The following is an 11140-nucleotide window of genomic DNA, read 5'->3' as shown; positions in this document are numbered from 1 at the left end:
TGGCCTCCTGATAGAGTGCTGTTGTCCCCAGGCTCTTGTGTTAGGCTGTTTCTCCAAAAGCAGCAATTCAGGCATTTTTAAAAACTAGTATTTGGGGGAGCAGTGTTCTGTATGCGCTACAGTGGACACTTACGGGCCCTGCACAGTCTGGGGCTGGAGCAAGCAGTGCAGCTCCCTCTCAGCTCCCCTGACACCTTTCAGCTACTGGCAGTCTCCCGCAGCTCAGCCCCTGCTGCAGGAGGGCCTCCACCAGCGCGCACCGAGTGCAGCCCTGCCCGTTGCGCACCCTCGCCTCACGAGAGCGGTGCAGGCACTCTCTGCACCCCGAGCTCTGCGCTGCAGCCTCCCCTCTCACCGGCTCTCTCTGGGTGCCGGGGCAGCCAGCGCCGGGGCAGCCAGAGCAGAGCCCCCAGCGCGGGCCGTGGCCCGGAGCCGAGCGTTCACCACCCCCTCCCCGCCCGCTCGCTCTGGCGGCGCCACCCGGCGCGCCGCGCTCCTGCCCTGCTCAGGGCGGGGCCTCCCTCTTGGCACCGCCCCCTGGGAGTCCCTGCTCGCCTCAGCGGAGCGGCCCCCTCCTGGGCAAGGCCTGGCGGGAGCGCGAGGGCCCTTTGGTGGCTCTCTCCGCCCAGAACGGAAGCTCCTGGACGCGGTGTTTCCCCTCGCTCCGGGGTTGAAGGCTCCTCTCTGGAATCACCTCGGCAAATGACTGTTAATGGCCGACAATGACCGGTTTAAATCTGCCGCCAGCCTCCTGTTTCTGCCCCCTTTGGTCAGAGATTTTTAACTGTCCAGCATGGGACACCTGTTGAACGCTTAGTAGGTTGTACATCTATTTCCTTATTTTTCCACAACATGATCTTAAATGTTCCTCAGATACGTATGGCAGTACAGGTCAGGCCCGATGGGACTAATAATTACTGCGAGGAGTAAATCATGAGATAGTCAATTTTCTGGAAGCGGTGGCAGTAGTCTGGCAATGGGGAATACTTTGAAGCTGTGAACACTTGTTATTAAGTGAAATAATCAATGTCCATGGCATAGGTTTGAATGCTTTCCTATTAGGCAGTCAGACCTTTTGCTAGAGTACCAAGGGATCATCTTGGCTAATCACTGAGATTACCCATGACAGGAGTCTGTGAGACAATAAATAACTTACCCAAGCTATTTATGTGAAAAATGTTGTCAGATGGAGTTATTCTTTTAATGCTTTATTCAGATTCAGAGTAATCCTTACCAGTGCACCAGAAATTCAGACAGAGCAGTCTGGGAAACCATTGCCACTTCTGAGACAAATGTTAGTGCCTTTGCCAAGTGCTGCTCTCAGTAACATGGTAAAAAAGCAGAAGGAACTGGTGGGTATAGGTTGGACCTCTCCTGTATGGCTTAAAACTATCATAGTGTGTTAAATGGTGTCTGAATAGTGTCTAACCTACAGTACAACCCAAAGCAATGCTACCTTTCTGTCTCATCATGATGAATATACATTGCAGCTCATCTGCACAGATGTATCAGGCCCAGTGGCATTGTTGAATTACTGTGCCTGCCCATCTGACTTTGTTCAATCTATCTGCTGTATATAAACTTGAATTTCTTGCAGTAAATTTAGGGTTTAGTAAATTAATTTAGTAAATGAGAAATTTAGGATCTATTAAAACCATTGATACAAAATGCACAAACAAATGCTATTTTTAACAGTGCCATTTTTCAAAGGAATTTTCAGCTTCTGTCAAGACAGATAACTACTCAGCTCACCTTTGAGTCTGTGAGCAGCACTGCTGTACTATAACTGCTACAGAAATAGTCAAGAGAGAAGCAAAACTCAATGACTTATTAAACTGCTTGCAGTAACCTTAAGACATGTACAACTTACTGTTCTGCTCAAAATCAAGGGCAAGCTGGTTGGCTCCCAGTAGCTATATATACATGGAAGTACCTATATATATATGGAAGAATTATGTATTGAGGTGTACCAACAGTTAAGCTGAAACGGACTCTTAAACTGATTCATAAGTGTATAGTTTAAGTATAATGTGTTTAAGTAATTGATGCTGGAGCAATACCATCTTAAAATATGACCTTAAAGCTTGGAGAAACTGTCAAATTGCCTCTAATTTCCTCATCCACATGCATGGGGTTTGTGCCATCTTCACTTTGTATGGTCCTTGGGAGTCTTCTTCCCTCTACTTTTTGACTTTTGTCTGATGTGTTGTGTTTGCAAGGCCTGTTGCTCTCCTCACATGGTGAAGTCATCCCAGCAGCTGCCTTTTTTTGCAATTGCTTGCATAGACTCATGGAATGTAATTATTGCAGAAATATTCATTCTAATAGTGTTGTTAGTCCTATGCGGTATATGTTATTCATATATTTATTTGGAGGCATTTGAATGTAAAGGCATGAATGTGGCATTTGATCCATACTGCTGGAGTCCATGTTTCATGTATGTTTAGGCTTTGATGGCATACTCAATTATTCTGAGTTTTACCATTGATGCACTTGACATACTCTTGTCTTGTCAGGTTCTGTTGAATTTTGCAAGTGCTGCTATCACAAAAGCAATTTTGCTTTTGATTTCTGCTTCAGACTTTCTCTTCTTTGTGATGGTAATTCAGAGATACCTGAATGAATCAGCTCATTCGAGTTTCTCAACTTTGATGTAAATTTCTTGTTGCATATGAGAATTTTCTATTGTCCTCTGTCTGTTTTTTACCTCCTATTTGATCACCAGTCCACAGGCAGTAGCTTTGTTGTTAGACCTGTTAGCTATGGTCCTATTTCTTCTAATCAAGTTGATGAAATCTACAAAGTAAAAATTATATAGATCTTTTACCACTAGCTGATATTGTCCTATCAGAATTTTCAAGCACTTTGGACTTGCTATGTTCAAAGAAAACATGAACAGGTATGCTGCCATGAAAAATCTGTCTTTCAGTCAATTCTCATACAGAATCATTTACTTAATGTGTACCCTGTGAAGATTATGCTTTTCAAATTGCTTCTAAAGCTTTTAATTCAGCTTCTAATGTATCCTGAACAGTTTCTGGGAGGAAAACCTTGTGCAGTTGGCTTTGAGGTTGAAGGAACAACCTTACTACCTTTTGTATTGATGAAAAACTGCTATACTAATACTATAAAAGTTACTAATTTTACCTTTGCTGCTTGTTTATTTTTGAGGCCTGAATTATTTGATGGAACTATACTCCTATGCTTATTACAAGGAATTTAGTCACACTGGGTATGCTGTGCGTCAGTGTTCTCTTCTAACCTGAATTGGTGTTTGGTGGAATCTATGTTCTCATCTAATATATGAAGCAGTTCTGAGATCCACATCTGCTCTGGGTGCAGGACATACTCTAACGAGCCTATTCTGTGCCAAGGAACGTGTTGGGAATAAACCTTCTTCACTAACCAAAATTTTCACAGGAGAGAAACAGAGTTGTCACTCAAAATATTCTATAGTTCTGTGTTTAGGGCAAATTTGGTAGGCAAGGGATGTGATTTCTAGTCACCTGAGACAAAAAATTGTTTAAACCCGGATCTCCCAAATCCTGAAAGACATCTCTAATTTGGGGGTATTTATTGAATAAATAAAGGAGGAAACAAAAGGAAGCAGTGATGCTATTTAATTTTTCTTCTTTCTTTCAAAGACTGGCCTGATTTTGTATTATAATCTCAGGAGATGATTCACAGCTCTGGTTCTTGGAAAGCGATGTACATCTAGGTTTATCCAGATGCTGAGTGCATATAAAATTTGTAAACATGCTACATAGTGGAGTTCAAGCAAAGCTGGTACACATGGTGATTCAGAAATACTTGGATATCCAACGTGAGGTATTTGCTTTAACGTAGGACTGCAACCAAACTAATAAACCTTTACTCTTTACTCCATGAAATGATCACCGTGAAAACTTACAGCAGACACACACTTCACGGCAGAGGAGAGACTTGCTACAGACTTCTGAATTTGTAGCAGGCTTCAGTTAGTCTTTTAGTACAGCACCATAAGCTCTGCTAATTTGCCATTGATTAAAATCAGGTGCGGAATGGAAACTTCACAAGCCCTCCTTCCTGTTAGTGTCATGATGTTTACCCCTTCAAATACAGAAGATGCTTTCAAGTTTAGATCTAGTTCTTTTTAAAGTGAGAAGTAGGAGAAATAAAGTGAGCATAGGAGCAAGCTATCCTGCCTAGTGAAGTGTACATACACCTATTTTAGGCCAACTCACATGTCCTAAAACATATGCCTTAGTCTGGTCTTCTTCACACTTACAATTCTGAGTCTGGTCCAGAGTGCCCTGTTGCTCAGATCATAGTATTTACAATGTCCTTTAAGGACTGTACAGCAAGGCCAAGTTCTGTCCTGGCTTTAGAGACCATGTAAATATACTTGAATTGATTAGTCTAATACTAGTCCAAACCCCCCTGTTATCCGTTTGATATAGGCTTATTTCAAATTTCCTCAGATTTTATACAGCTGCTACCCAGATTAAACATTGGACAACAGTCTAAGTATCAGTCATGCTTAGCTCTTGCTTTACAAGTTGCCATCTGCCTGACCATGCAGTGAAAAACCCACAGCTTTAAAATTATTTATTATTGGTGAATAGCTGAGAATTCGTGTACCTGTGGCTTAAAAATAATTAAAAAAAAAAAAAACCAACAAAAAAGAGGATCTGAGAATTAACAATGTATTTGGCTGTCAACACTCAGCATTTGTTAGGAACCTTTAAAAATCAGAGTACTGAAGTTCATTGCAGTCCCCCAAATCCCACTGCAGATTCTTACCTCAGTTCTCTTTCTCTAAATTTGGTTATTGTCTATCAGTCTTACTGCATGTTTAATAATCAGCAACTTCCTTTCAGTCAGTGCACAGCTAGTTGATGTACCTGGAGCAGATGATGGGAAAAGGAAAGGATGGGACTCATCAAGGGTGTGTCTGTACCATGGGCTCCATTCATAGTCGGCAGAGATGCAGTCAACATAATGAGTAGAGTCTAAAGTGCAATTTGTCTCATCCTAAAGCAGCTGTCTAAGAGAAGTGAAATGAACCAAACCCTGGAAGTGCTCATTACTCTCCACTGACTTCTAAGGAGCCAAGCAGACTAACTTCCCTGTAAGCAGCCAGACATCAAATATTAGTTGATTTGAGCCCCGTCCCATGCAACTAATTATGTTTAACAGGTGTGTAGAAATAACCATGAATTTGTTACATACATGACTATTCTGTTTGAAGCCTGGATGCCCAGGTTTGTAATCCTAATTTAGGCAGAAAGTGTTTATTCCAGCATATTTGTTACTGCATATGTAAACTGCTCCAGTTTGGGAACACAAGCCTTTCTGTCCTAGGTCCAGATGGCCAGCACCAGCTTAGAGACTGGAGGTAAAGAAGGCGACAAGGTAGGAAAGTGGAGGGTTATTCCATGTAGTTAAACATATCTGAGTTGTAGCTATGAGATTTCAGTAATACCTTATTAGTAAACTTGCTTAGCTAACGTTGCTTGACTTTATGGCTGCTGTGAATCTAGTGTCAGAATTCTTAGGGATCTAGTGTTTCTCTAGCCATGCAAAGGGGTTTAGAGTTATATAATTATATTTTTTTCTTTGTGTCTTCATTTCTAAAACTCGAGTTTAGTTAGTATTGAACCTTTTGTATCTACTTCAAGTTCCCTTGTAAAACTTTAAAGCTTATAAAACTTGCTTTCTGGGTGGAAACCATTTTCTTCACAAGCAAAAAAGGAACAAAAGAAAGCAAGCTTCATATAGAAATGTAATTTATATTAAACCTGTTGCTCCTTGTGGTGTTCTCCTGTAATCTGAAATGTACGTCCTTTTCTTCTGTGTAGTAAATAAGAGAGAAATGGAAAAAAACCCACAAGCCCCTTGATTTTATGAAGCAAAGAAATAATGACAGGAAATGGGGATTTTTGTTTGTTCTTTGGTGTGAATTGGCACAGGCATTATGATGAAGTTAAAACACAGAGGTTAATTGAAAAATGCAATAAACAAAGCCCCTTGAAGGTCTCAGAATAATTTTGCCTGGCAGCACTGTCAGCCTACTACCATTGGGCACTAAACCTACTCCAAACTGCTTGAGATAAAAAAAAAAAAAAATAAAAAGGAAAATAAAAGAAAAGGAAGAAAAGAAAGAAAACCCCATAAAGTTAATTGTCTTTCTGTTCCTTCCACCTCATTTCAGCCCAATTATAACTGGGAAAATTCATTGTGTCTCATTTGCATTAATGCACCTCTATGGAAAAATAGCTTAGACAATGAATTAAATCTTTCTCTCTCCTTTTTTTTTTTTTTTTTTTTTTTTTTTTTTGCCTGGTTTATGGCCATATTTAAAATAAAAAAGAAACCCGGATGAGAAAATTGCTATGGAAAACTCATGGGTAAGGATCTTGATATTTTTTTCTTCAGTTGTTTTGCTACCAGATAAATTCTAAAGATTTATTGTTAGACAGGAGTATTTCTTCAGTAGACATTCTGTAGTCACAGGACAGAAAATGCTGAAATACCTGCCAGAATTCCATCAACTCTGGCTAACCCCATGTTATGTTAAGGAAGAAAATGTTCTGTGGGTTGTGATAAACTTAGCTCTTTGCATGCACTTGTGTGTTTTCATAATAGGCTTCAGAAAAGCTGCATAAATGCTTGCTTATGCTGTGTTTTGAAAATAAGTCCAATGCATGATCCTGTTGTGATGTAAAAGAACTCAAAAGACTGTCCGTCACATTTATATGCAGTGCCATGTTTCTACTCAGCATTTCAATTCGCATTTTAATAAACACATTAAGGGGGCTCACTTGTTGGACCCATCTTACATCTATTTTCTTATTGAGATGGTGAAGAAAAACAGTATGTTTGCTCTAAATCGTCAGTCAGAATATGAGCTCAGTCTGCCTCTTCCCAGTGCCATTTATATTAATAGGTATGATTATCCATGCAGGCCTTATTTTCAATGTACTGTGTTTATAGTCCCCATTTGTATATCTTATGTTCATAACGATGTGGAACAGCTGGCCACAAACTGCTGTTTCACATTAAAAAGACATGTTTCCTGAGCTTTTGGGGATTCTTTATACTAAACAATACATACTATTGACATTTTGCCCTTTTCATTTTTCTTTAGCTCTTCACTGCAGAGGGATATCTAGGGTTCAGTATTCTAAAAGAAGACCTGAAGGGCTTTTGAGCAATAGAACCAAGGAGAAAGCCACTTTGGGTCATTAAAGATCCCAGGACACTCTCTGCAAGGAAAGTGTGGGAGTTGTTATTGTCCTGGATGGATTCCAGCTTGTGTAGCTTCATTGTAGGCTATTTAATAATGTATTTTCAGTAGATAATCTTCCCTTGAAAGCCTACTGTATTGTGCTATTGAACATGTAATGACCACTCTATTCTGCTCCAAGAATGGCTTCACCCCAGTGGTGGATGGAGTGATTCCTTCATGGCGATTTCCACAAGGACAAGATGAATGATGAGCACTGCACTAATTACACTAGAAACTTGGTTTCCATTTATATTGCTCAGCAATTATAGGAGGTACACCTGAAGAATCATTAGTTTTGTTATTATTGGTTGAAAGATTTTATGCTGTGATATAGTAGTCTTTATGCTCATCTACTTAGTCTAAAATTAACTGCTTTTTATTTTCTCACTTTAAAAAGAACTAGATCTAAACTTGAAAGCATCTTCTGTGATTCGAAGGGGTAAACTTCATGACACTAACAGGAAGGAGGGCTTGTGAAGTTTCTATTGCACACCTGATTTTAATCAATGGCCAATTAGCAGACCTTATGGTGCTGTACTAAAAGACTAACTGAAGCTTGCTACAAATTCAGAAGTTTGCAGCAAGCTTCTCCTCTGCTGTGAACTGTGTGTCTGCTGTAAATTTTGATGGTGATCCTTTAATGGGAATGGGAAGAAACAACCCAATGTATACAGAATTATGCTATTCTAATTTGTGAGTGAGGATTGAATAATAAGCTAAAAATGAGAGAGAAAAGAAGACAATACGTTAGCATAAAGTATGAAACATGGTGATGGTGAAATCCATAATGTGTGTTTCCTTTATTTGATTCTTACACACAGAATAAAGCTTTCTCAGGCTTTCCTTAAGCTTGTGATCATTTGCATGTTTCTGTCTCTGTGAAAGGAACTAAGGTTCTATGTGGAAAGTCAATGGTGATGTAACACTGGGCTGCACCATATGGAAATACACACTTCTGTGACTAAGTTGTAGTGAGAGTGTTTTGTAGTAGTAGTATTTTGTGTAGGAAAATACATAATTCCCAAGTAGAAATTTTAGAGATTGAAAAAACAAAAGTTATGCTTGAAATATATTTCCAGCTCTATTAAACTAGACATTTTGTGTAAATTGTAGCTATGCATAGTATCAAATGATGCAGTATGTTGAGCATATTTAATAGGTAAAGATTAACATACGTGTAAAAAGACAGAACATTTCTATATCCATGTGTAACTTTTGCAGGACTTGGTCACAGTGCTTGCAGATTGAAGTCACTGACTGATGCAAGTATGACGAATGTCAACACCTACCCTGAAGAAAAATCATGGACAAGAAAAAGAAAGTGAAAAAGGGGCATTATCTTAGCTATTTTTCTGAGAAACCCAAGAATAACAAAAAAAAAAAGCGGCCAACCCCAACCCACCAAACCCTCCGGATATCACAGAATCATAGAACGGTTTGGGTTGGAAGGGATCATAAAGATCATGTAGTTCCAATGCTCCTGCCATGGGCAGGGTCTCCTTCCACTAAACTGGGTTGCTCAAAGCCTCATCCAACCTGGCCTTGAACACTGCCAGGGATAGGAATATGCATGTGTTATGTTTTATATGTACTTTTTGAATCCTAACTGTTTTGCTATGGTGCCTTCTGTGGCAAAAAAATTTACTTGCAGATTCATTACCCCAGAGCACCCAACTCTGATATTTTTCACTGTAGACTAAAGAGTTTTCCCCTTTTTATATAAATCTGCAGGGAACCTTAAGAAACACCATGCTTTTTTTCTGCATGTATTGTTTTTAATAATGGCAGATTGAAGACTCAAGGAGAGGAGATTTTTATGAAATCAGAATGTGATTTGCAGATCTTGTAGGAAGTAGCTCAACATTAGAATGTTTCAGTCATCTTTTTTCCCTGACTTCTCTCATAATTTGGATTATCTGAATACAGATGTCTCAGACCTGCTAACAAGGATTCTAAACAAATAGTTCCACAAGATCAAATAAAAGCTTAATCTTTATTTAACTTAAGTGTCTATTTTTTCTATTTCTTTTATTGTCCACCATTCAAATCTGCTCCCCATGATAGTGTAGTGTTGTTGACACAATGATCATTGACTGGGAAGGCAAGCCAAGAAATCTTGCCCAAGAATCAATGAATGTTAATACTATATACTCATTGTTAACTGCTATACATTCATTTTATGCCCTTTTTACTCATCCTGTTCTCTGCCTTTCAGACCATTAAGTCTTAAAAAATCCCCCAACTTTGGCATAGATATACAATAACTAGAGACAGGCTTAATTTCCTGTGTAGGCTGGCCTCTAGAGTTAGCCAAGATGGAAGCAGCTGATACAGAAATAACATCTGACCAACTTTGCACAGTAGTTTGCACCAAATCGCAAATGTTCAAACATTTTTGGTGTTTTTCTCCACTGTGAGCAGCAATGTGAAACAGTTATAATAATGTTATTTGTTGTAGGCCAAGTAAATAGCAAGACAAAATTACCTCCCAGTAGGAGAAGTGAACTTCTTGGCAGTGAATATTGTATGGCAAAACAGACATAATCAGTTACAATAAAATAACAATGTTAGCAGTCTATTATTCTATTTGCAAGACAAGCACTTCTTAAAGATACAATGATAGAAAAATAAGGAGAATACTAAGAAGAAGAGTTCTCTTTGTGTGTACCAAGTTAGAAATGAGTGCTTACAATGAAATTCAGGTATGTACATATAGAGGAATTAAATGTGTTTACCATGGGCTTACATTTTTCTTGTATTTGACCAGGCCTCTTTCATCAGTAACACCTGGTCTTGTACATTCACTTAATTTTAAGCATGTGAGTCCCTTTGTCACTGTTAGAATTACTCCTCGTGTCATTAAAAATATACACTTGATTATGTAGACGTCCACTTAAGAATTGGATGAGATGGTTGAAATCTTAGAAAGGTTAATTTGGGAAGCAGGGTTCACATCTGATTGTATCATAAGTATGTGCACCTTAAGAATGGATAGAGTACTGCCTGTGCACCTCCATTCTAGTTTCTTGACTAACGAATCACAGAATCACAGAATCACAGAATCCCAAGGGTTGGAAGGGACCTCAAAAGATCATCTAGTCCAACCCCCCTGCAAGAGCAGGGTAACCTACAGTACATCACACAGGAACTTGTCCAGGCGGGCCTTGAATATCTCCAGTGTAGGAGACTTCACAACCCCCCTGGGCAACCTGTTCCAGTGCTCTGTCACTCTTACAGTAAAGAAGTTCTTCCTGATGTTAACGTGGAACTTCCTATGTTCCAGTTTACACCCATTGCCCCTTGTCCTATCACTGGATATCACTGAAAAAAGCCTAGCTCCATCATCCTGACACCTACCCTTTACATATTTGTAAACATTGATGAGGTCACCCCTCAGTCTCCTCCAAGCTAAAGAGACCCAGCTCCCTCAGCCTCTCCTCATAAGGGAGATGTTCCACTCCCTTAATCATCTTTGTGGCTCTGCGCTGGACTCCTTCAAGCAATTCCCTGTCCTTCTTGAACAGAGGGGCCCAGAACTGGACGCAATATTCCAGATGCGGCCTCACCAAGGCTGAGTAGAAGGGGAGGAGAACCTCTCTTGACCTACTAACCACACCCTTTCTAATGCACCCTAGGATGCCATTTGCCTTCTTGGCCGCAAGAGCACATTGCTGGCTCATGGTCATCCTCCTATCCACCAGGACCCCCAGGTCCCTTTCCCCTTCGCTACTTTCTAGCAGGTCACCCCCCAACCTGTACTGGTACATGGGGTTGTTCTTCCCCAGATGCAAGACTCTACACTTGCCCTTGTTAAATTTCATCAAGTTTCTCCCCGCCCAACTCTCCAGCCTGTCCAGGTCTCGCTGAATG

At 40.0% G+C, this 11140-nt stretch overlaps 1 long non-coding RNA gene across 1 annotated transcript; it reads left to right on the top strand.

Moving 5' to 3' along the window:
- Positions 1-681: 681 nt before the first annotated feature.
- Positions 682-9198, top strand: LOC136009144 (uncharacterized). Its single transcript, XR_010610357.1, has 4 exons — positions 682-820; positions 5344-5394; positions 6353-6389; positions 8492-9198. It is a non-coding gene; the product is annotated as an uncharacterized LOC136009144 (long non-coding RNA).
- The last annotated feature ends 1942 nt before the right edge of the window (positions 9199-11140 follow it).

The sequence above is a fragment of the Lathamus discolor genome, chromosome 2, assembly GCF_037157495.1.
Source record: "Lathamus discolor isolate bLatDis1 chromosome 2, bLatDis1.hap1, whole genome shotgun sequence".
NCBI lineage: Eukaryota > Metazoa > Chordata > Aves > Psittaciformes > Psittacidae > Lathamus > Lathamus discolor.
The sequence above is the reverse complement of the archived record's forward strand: the minus strand, read 5'-3'. Positions and strand labels throughout refer to the sequence as shown.